This window comes from Callospermophilus lateralis, chromosome 15, assembly GCF_048772815.1.
Source record: "Callospermophilus lateralis isolate mCalLat2 chromosome 15, mCalLat2.hap1, whole genome shotgun sequence".
NCBI classification, from domain to species: domain Eukaryota; kingdom Metazoa; phylum Chordata; class Mammalia; order Rodentia; family Sciuridae; genus Callospermophilus; species Callospermophilus lateralis.
This window is the reverse complement of record NC_135319.1, coordinates 17427174-17435674: the sequence shown is the minus strand read 5'-3', so window position 1 is coordinate 17435674 and position 8501 is coordinate 17427174.

Sequence of the window (8501 nt, the reverse complement as noted above, 5' to 3'; positions counted from 1 at the left end):
GACCTTAAGGGTCCATGGAAAGAGAGCGAGCCACTGGAATTCTTTATTCTTATATAGGGGACACACAAGGGGAGGTTCTGTGGAACGTTCTATCCCTAAAAGGGCAGATGGGTAGGATTACAAAGGAACAGGTGAGTGTACTCTATCCCAGCGGGCAATGCCTACTGGGATAAATAAATAAAACTCAGAATTGGGTTCAAGGGCTTCCCAAGGACTTACTCCGGAAAAGGAGTTGCTTGTTAAAGCAAATTTTTAAATGGAGACAAGCCTGAAATTCTCTGAGAAAAGCCAGTTAAGCCTTGAAAATAACCTTAACCTTGCTTCAGTTGCAAACATAAGGGAAACTTGGGCTGCTTCTGGTAAATGTTTGTATTAGAGAAAAACAAAGCTTAAGCTCAACCAATCAGAAGCAGTCTAATATTAAATGGTGTAATGGTGCCAAATGTAACTATGAACTTTCCACTGAGCTGGAGGAAATAATGCAACTTTGTAACTGTAACCAATCATTTTTTTTCTTTGTTTTACTTCTGCATTCATTCTGTAAGAGCCAGTCCCTTCCACACACACTGGCACACACCTGTAATGTCAGCTACTTGGTAGGCTGAGGAAGGAGAGCCAGCCTTGAATTCATGGCCAGCCTTGGCAATTTAGCAAGACCCAGTCTCAAACAAACAACAACAAGAAACCCCTCACAATCCTCAGAAATACACACAACACAAGGCCAGTCCCTTATACTTCTTCAATGGAGACCAAAACCTCTTTCCATTGGGTGCTTCCCAATTCATTAATAGCTGTTCAAGCTCTAAAATTTTTCATTGAATCTTTTTTTCCTTGTATTAGAAGTATATAAGGAATAATTGGGTCAATGTTCATGATGAAATCATTCTCTGGGATAGAAATATTATAATGTTCTACATACATGATGTTTATATTTGTATCTTATGTTGTTCTAAAATAAATGGTGGGTAGTCAGCCACACAATGTTAAGAATGCTAATAGCACATATAAATATATTTAAGAAAGACCCAGAAAATGTTATTTCAGATGAAGAAAAGTTTCACTGAATAAAATCATGCAACATTCAGACATTTGCATTCACATAATGAATTTGAATACACTCAGTACAAGCATGGACATACAAGCATCTGAGTACAAGCATTTGAGTATTTGCTTTCATTTCTCTTGTGTATATTCCTAAAAGTAGAATTGTTGAGTAATATAGTAACATAATGTTTAATAGTTTGGGGTTGAATGACATTTTATTGTAAGTATATAACATATTTTCTTTAATCATTCATCCATCATGGACACTTGGTTTGCTTCCATCTTTTGGCTTTTGTGAATAATTCTACTATGAACATGGGGCTTCCCTGCTTTCAATTCTTTTAGGTATATACTCAGAAGTTGAATTAATGGATAATATAGGAATTCTATCTTAAATTTTTTGAGTAACCACTATAACAGATGCACCATTTCACATAGTAACAGCAGCATTTTTTGTTCCCATATCAATGGTGCCCAAGTGTTTCAACTTCTCCACATACTCTGTAACATTTGGTATTTTCTTTTGCAAATGTGATTTTCAGGTATTTTCTCCCATTTGGGGAGCTGCCTGTTTACTTTGTTGATAGTGTCTTTTGATGCACAAAGTTTTAATTTTTATGAAATCAAATTTGTCTATTTTTTTCTTTTGTTGCCTTACCAAGAAATCATTCCTAAATCCAATGTCACAAAGCTTTTCTCTTAGTTTTATTCTAGGAGGTTTAAAGTTTCAGCTCTTTCATTTAGGTCTTAGATCCATTTTTTAAAGTTAATTTGAGAATACAGTATAGGGTAAATGTGCAGCTTCATTCTTTTAAATTTTTAGGGTTTATTTATTTATTTATTATTTGTTTTAATTAGTTACACATGACAGTACAATGATCTTGACATATCCTACATTTGAATCAAATGGAATATAATTTCTCATTATTCTGAGTGCATAGGTTGCAGAATCACATTGGTCATACAGTCACGTATATACATACAGTGATACTATGTGTCTATTTTATTCTGCTGTCCTTTCTATCCCCCCTTCCCCTCCCCTCCCCTCCCATCACTTCTCTCTACCCAATCTAATGTGACACACTTCTTTTTTCCCCCCTCACATCATCATACATGTAATCTGTATAACTATGAGGGTCTCCTTCCTTCTTCCGTGCAATTCCCCTTCTCCCTCCCTTTCCCTCCCACCTCTCTTCCCTATTTAGTGGTAATCTTCTTCTCAAAATCATGGCATTTGCAGGGAAATGGATGGCATTAGAGCAGATTATGCTAAGTGAAGTTAGCCAATCCCTAAAAAACAAAGGCCGAATGTCTTCTCTGATATAAGGGGGGTAACTCAAAATGGGATAGGGAGGAAGAGCAGCTTCATTCTTTTGCATGTTGATATAGATATGAAAATATCCTTTAAGGCTGCCCTTGGTCATTAAATGGCCTTGGCACCGTGTTAGTCAGCATTTTGTTACTACAATAAGATACCCTGAGACAGTCTACTAAAGAAAAGAGGCTTATTTAGCTCAGAGTTTTGGAATTTGAAAGGCATGGAAATGGCATTGGCTCAGTCCAAGTGAGGGCCTTCTTGACTCTGTCACATTGTGTCAAGTGGCAACAGTGGTATGTGTGCAGGACCAAGTAATCACATCTCAAACCAGGAAATAGAAACAGGTTGCTCCATTTTATAACCAACTTCTTAGGAGAACTACCTTAGGGTTACATAAGAACTACATTAATCCCTTTCAAGAGTACAATATTGGTCCCTCAGTGGAGACCAATATTTTAACACATGTGCCTCTGGTGGGGAGATACTCAAACTATGCCCAAACTATAGCAGTACCCTCATCTAAAATCATTTACCCAAATGTGTGAGGATTTATTTATTGCTTCCTTATTTTATTCTATTGTTCTGTCTGTCTGCCTTTTTGGCAATATCACATTGTTTTGATTATCAGAAAGTATAAGATTTCCAATGTTGTTCTTTTTTAAAGATATTTTGACCGATGAACTGGTTTTTTTTTTTTTGTTTGTTTGTGTGTGTGTGTGTGTGTGTGTGTGTGTGTGTGTGGTTCTGGGAATAATGTTAGCTAGTATAATATTAGCTATAGATTTTTCCCATGTCTTTTATTATATGTATTATTCCTTCTACTTCCGTTGATTTATCATTTGTGATTTATCATTTCTTATTATGAATGAGTATTGAAATTTGAGCAAATGCTCTCTCTCTTCACCCGTGAAATGATTGTTTTTAACCTTTACTCTGTTAATGTGGTATATTATATATTAACTGATTTTCCTATGTTGAAGTATCCTTGTATTCCAGGAATAAATACTGCTTGGTCACATCATACATATCCTTTTGATATGCTGTTGAATTCATTTTTGTAGTATTTTGTTGAGGATATTTGCATTAATGTTCATAAGGGATGTTGGCATGTGGTTTTCTTGTAGAAACTTTGTTCTTGATAATTGTAACTTATACATTGAATTTGGAATTGTTCCTGTGTTCAGTTTTTTGGAAGACTTTGAGAAAAGCTGATGTTATTTATCTTTTAAATGTTTAAAAGAATGCATCTGGGAAGCCATCAAGTCTGGTGCTTTTCTTTGTCATGAGATGTTTGATTACTGTTTCACTTTCCTTATTAGTTATGTCTCCTTTTAGATTTCCTATCTCTTCATGAGTCAGTCCCAGTAGGTTTTGTGTTATAGATATTTAGTTTCTTCATACATGTTATGCAGTTGGTTTGAGTGCAATTATTGGAGTTAGTGCTTTTTATTTCTGTATAATTAGTAGGTATGCCCCTATATTCAGTCCTGATTTTAGTAATTTAAACCTTTAGTATTTTTTCCTTGTCTATGTAGCTAAGAGTTTGTCAACTTTTTGACTTTTTAAAATAACCAACTTTTGATTCATTTTTTATGGTATTGGTGATTGAACCCAGGGGTGTTCTACTGCTGAGCTACAACATGTCATTTTTATTTCTAAATTTTGAGACACTAAATCAACAAGGCTGCTCTCAGACTTGTGATCCTTCTGCCACAGCCTCCTGAATAGCTGAGATTACAGACTACCCACCACTCCTGGCTCATTGATTTTCTCTATTGTCTCTGATCTTTTTTTTTTTTTTAATGTTGAAAAAAAAGGGGTATTTTTAGAATTAGGCAGCTGGACTCCGTTTAGATGATCCCAATTTTGTTGGCAACTGTCCAAAGCATCATAATCATGAGCCATTTAAACATTATTTTTTCTCTCCTGATCAGGGTGTTAATCTTGGCCACACCAATGTCACAGAGGTTCTTTACAGTTTGTTTGATCTGGTGTTTGTTGGCTTTGACACCCATAATGACCACAAGTGTGTTGTTGTCTTCAATTTTCTTTTTGGCTGACTCAGTGGTTGGAGGGAATCTGATGAGGTCATAGTGGTCAAGCTTGTTTTTCCTGGGAGCGCTCTCCAAGAATATTTGGGCTGCCTCCAGAGCCTCAATGTCTTGGGGTCGCTAGAAAGTAGGTGATGTGGGGATCTTCTTTTTATGACTTCAACAGTTCAACACTGCCTTCTTGGCTTTCAAAGCTTTTGCTTTGGCTTCAGCTGTGGGAGTGGCAGGAGCTTCCTTCTTAGCTTTTGGCACTATCTTGGTGAAAAGGCTCTGATCTAATCTATATTTCATTCCTTAAGTTACTTTTGGGTTTAACTAGTTCTTATTCTAATTCCCCATCTTATAAAGTTAGGTAACTAATTAGAGATCTTCTTTTTTAATGGAAGCATCTAGAGCTACCATCATGCCCCTTATAGCTGCTTTAGCTGCATCCTATGTGTTTTGGTATGTTGTGCTTCTGTTTTCATCATCTTTAGGTATTTTTCATAATTTTCTCTCAGATTTTTTGAGCCATTGGTTGTTTAAAAGTGTATTATTTAAATTACTTTCCCAAATGTGAGGATTTCCTAGTATTCTTTCTCTTAGTTTTCTAACTTCATCCTGTTGTAGTCAGAGAAGATACTTTGTATAATATCTGCCCAAAATTGATTGAGACTTAATTTGTGGCCTAACATATAGTATATCCTGGAGAATGTTTTGTGTGCACTTGAGAAGAACATGTATTATGTTGTTGGATACAGTTGTTAGATCAAGTTGGTTTACTGTATTTTTCAAGTCCTATATTTCCTTATCTGTCACGCTTTATCCATAGTAGAATTTTAAGGTTTCTAACCATTACAGTAGAACTGTTCTCCCATCAATTCTATCCATTTTTGCTTCATATATTTTGATGTTCTATTATTTGGTGTTTATTATTGCTGTATCTTATTTCTGAAGTGAACCTTTTATCAACATGCAATGTCCTTTTCCTTTGTATCTTTTAAATTTAAGGTCTATTTTTTTCTGACAATCACCACTGCTCTCTTTTGGCTACTTATTAGTATATTTTTTTTCTTTCTTTTCCTTTTTCTGTTAATTCTGTCCTGAGTCTTTTGTAGACAGTATACAGTTGGATCATGTTTTTTTTTCTTTTAATTTTTTTATCAACATGCAATATCTTTGCCTTTGATTTTATCATACTTGGAGTTTATTGAACTTCTTTCATAATTAGATTCATATATTTTATCCACTTTAGAAACTTTTCAGCCATTTTTTCTTTTAATCCATTTTACCAATTTGTGTTGGACAATTTAATTAATTTAAAATAATTACTGAGAAAAATGAACATACACATGTCCTTGTGCTATTTTCTACATGCCTTATAGCTTTCTGACCTATTCCCTGAATTAGTATTTTTAATTGCTATTCTGTAATGTTTCAATTCTTATTTTTTTGTGTATTTTCTTTCCATAACTGTTTTCTGCTGTTGACAATCTAAGTCATTACATTCTAATTTTAATTTATTCTAGTTTAATTTCAGGAATCTAAAAAATACTCTGCCAGGAAACCTATCCTCATCCCCTTTAGTTACTGGTGTCACAAATTACTTTTTTATTCACTGTGTGTACAAAAACATAGACTAAAAATATTTTATGCATTCATCTCTTAAATAACAAAGAAAAAAGTGGGATAAGAAACCAATGTTAAAACACTTGTTTTTATAGTTTACCTTTACTCTAGTAAATCTTTATTTCTTTAATAGCAACAAGTTTCTCTCCAGTCTCCTTTTATTTCAACTTAAAGGACCCTCTTAAGCATTTCTTGTGGTAACACTAGCCCAGTTTTTGTTTATCAATGAAATGTCTTAATTTCTTAATGTTTTAATTTCTTCATCTTTCTGGATATAAGATTCTTGTTTTTGTTTTTTCTATATCGACCCACTGCCTTCCGGCCTCCAAGGTCTCTGAGTAGACACTGATAACCTGTTTGAAGATCCCTTCTATGCAGTGAGTTGCTCCTCTCTTACTATTTCATTTGAGGTGCTGGGTATCAAATCAAGGTCCATAAACCATGGTAGAGGAAAGCACTCTACCACTAAGTTATACCACTAGCCCTCTTGCTGCATTTCATGGTCTTTGAAAGTTTGATGATGATGTGTCTCAATGTGATTGCCTTAGATTTTTATCATACATGGAGTTTATTGAGCTTCTTTCATATTTAGATTCATATATTTTATCAAATTTAGAAACTTTTCAGCCATTCTCCCTTTTCTGAATCCTTTCTCAGGCTATGTTGGTTCACTTAATGATGTCCAATGGGTCTCTTAGGTCTTGTTCACTTTTCCTTGATTTTTTTTCTCTTTCTGTGCCTCAGATTTGATATCAATGGTCCTATATTCAAGTTCACTGATTTTTTTCGCTTGCTCAAATATGCTTCTGGATTCCACATCATAATCAAACTTTCAAAGACCAACTCAGTGAGACCATAAAACAAAAATAAAAAGGACTGGCTCAGTGGTTAAGAATTTTTTTCTACATCTTTTATATTTTTTATTGATGCATTGTTTTTTTTTACTTTGTCCACATCAGCTTTCAGTTCTTTGAGCATCTTTAAAAACAGCATTTTAGAGCCTTTGTCCAATAAGTCCACCTCTGCTCTAAGGTATCTTCCTTTTATGTATTTTTTCCTTTGAATGGGCTACACTTCACTGTTTTTTTGTAGATCTTGTGATTTTTGTTGTTGTTGTTAAAAAATGGATGTTTGAAAGTTATACTGTGGTATCTCCAGATATCAGATTCCCCTCTTCCATGGGGACTTGTTTAGTTTATGTTCTTTTCTTTCATTATATTTAAAAAAAATGTTAAATAAGTTGAACACAAGTTTTCACTCATGTGGAAGCTAAAAGTGTTGATCACAAAGAAGAATACTGATTACTAGAGGGTAGAAAGGAAAGAGAATAGGAGGAGGTTGGATAATGAATACTCAAATATGATAGGACTCATCTGGGTGACTAAAGTTAAAAACAACAAATTATATATTCTATGAAGAACTAGAAGAAATGAGAGGGAAATGCTAATTATCTTGAATTGATAATTATATAATTATATAATGTATATACATGTTATCACATTGTGCCCCACAAATGTTTATTATGTCAATAAAAAGAAAAAAAATATCTATTTCAAGATTTCCCAGGATATAAAATATTAACTTGAAAAAATTATATAAGTATTAAACTAAAATGGAAAAAAACACAGTCCAAGTAGGGTATGGTAGTGCATGCTTCTAATCCTAGCAACTTGGTAGGTTGAGATAGGAATATCACAAATTCAAAGTCAGCCTCAGTAATTTTGTGAGGCCCTAAGCAACTCAGTGAGACCATAAAACAAAAATAAAAAGGACTGGCTCAGCGGTTAAGCATACCTGGGCGGCGGGGGTGGGGGGGCGGGGATACAACAAAACAATACTATCCAAAAGTAAAGTAGTATATTGGACTCATTCAATGAATTTTAAGTGCAACCTCTGACATTTTTACAATTATCAAATTCCACAGAACTAAATAACAATGCCAACCCCAAAGTGCACAAACTCCCAATTCTCTGCATAGAACCACATCTTGAAAGGATGAAGTCTAGATAGTGTTTTAAAAATCTTCACTAAACAGCACAGTGAAGATCTTTATTGGTAAATATATGTTATTACAAAATGTCTCTATTATATTCAAAATATAGTCGAGATGTTTACAAGTTCAAAGAAAAAAATATCAAGAAATAAATGGGCAGAGTCTATGTGAAGGAAACTATAGAAATTTACAGAATGGATGTTTATGTGAATGATGAGAGATACAAATCACATATCATGAAAAAGATGAAGCATATTTAGGTACAGCATTCCAAACAAATTTTCAACATGGTTTTATATTTTCAAAGATTCAGTTCTTTTGCTGAATAAGAGCAGATATAAATTTTATGTTAAATAATGAGAATTTAGTATGTAATAACAGTGACACTGTTAGTCAAGATTCTCCAAAGAATAAATGCATGTGCATGTATATATGTATGTATTGGTATATAAATGTATAATTATATGTAAATTCATATATAATTATT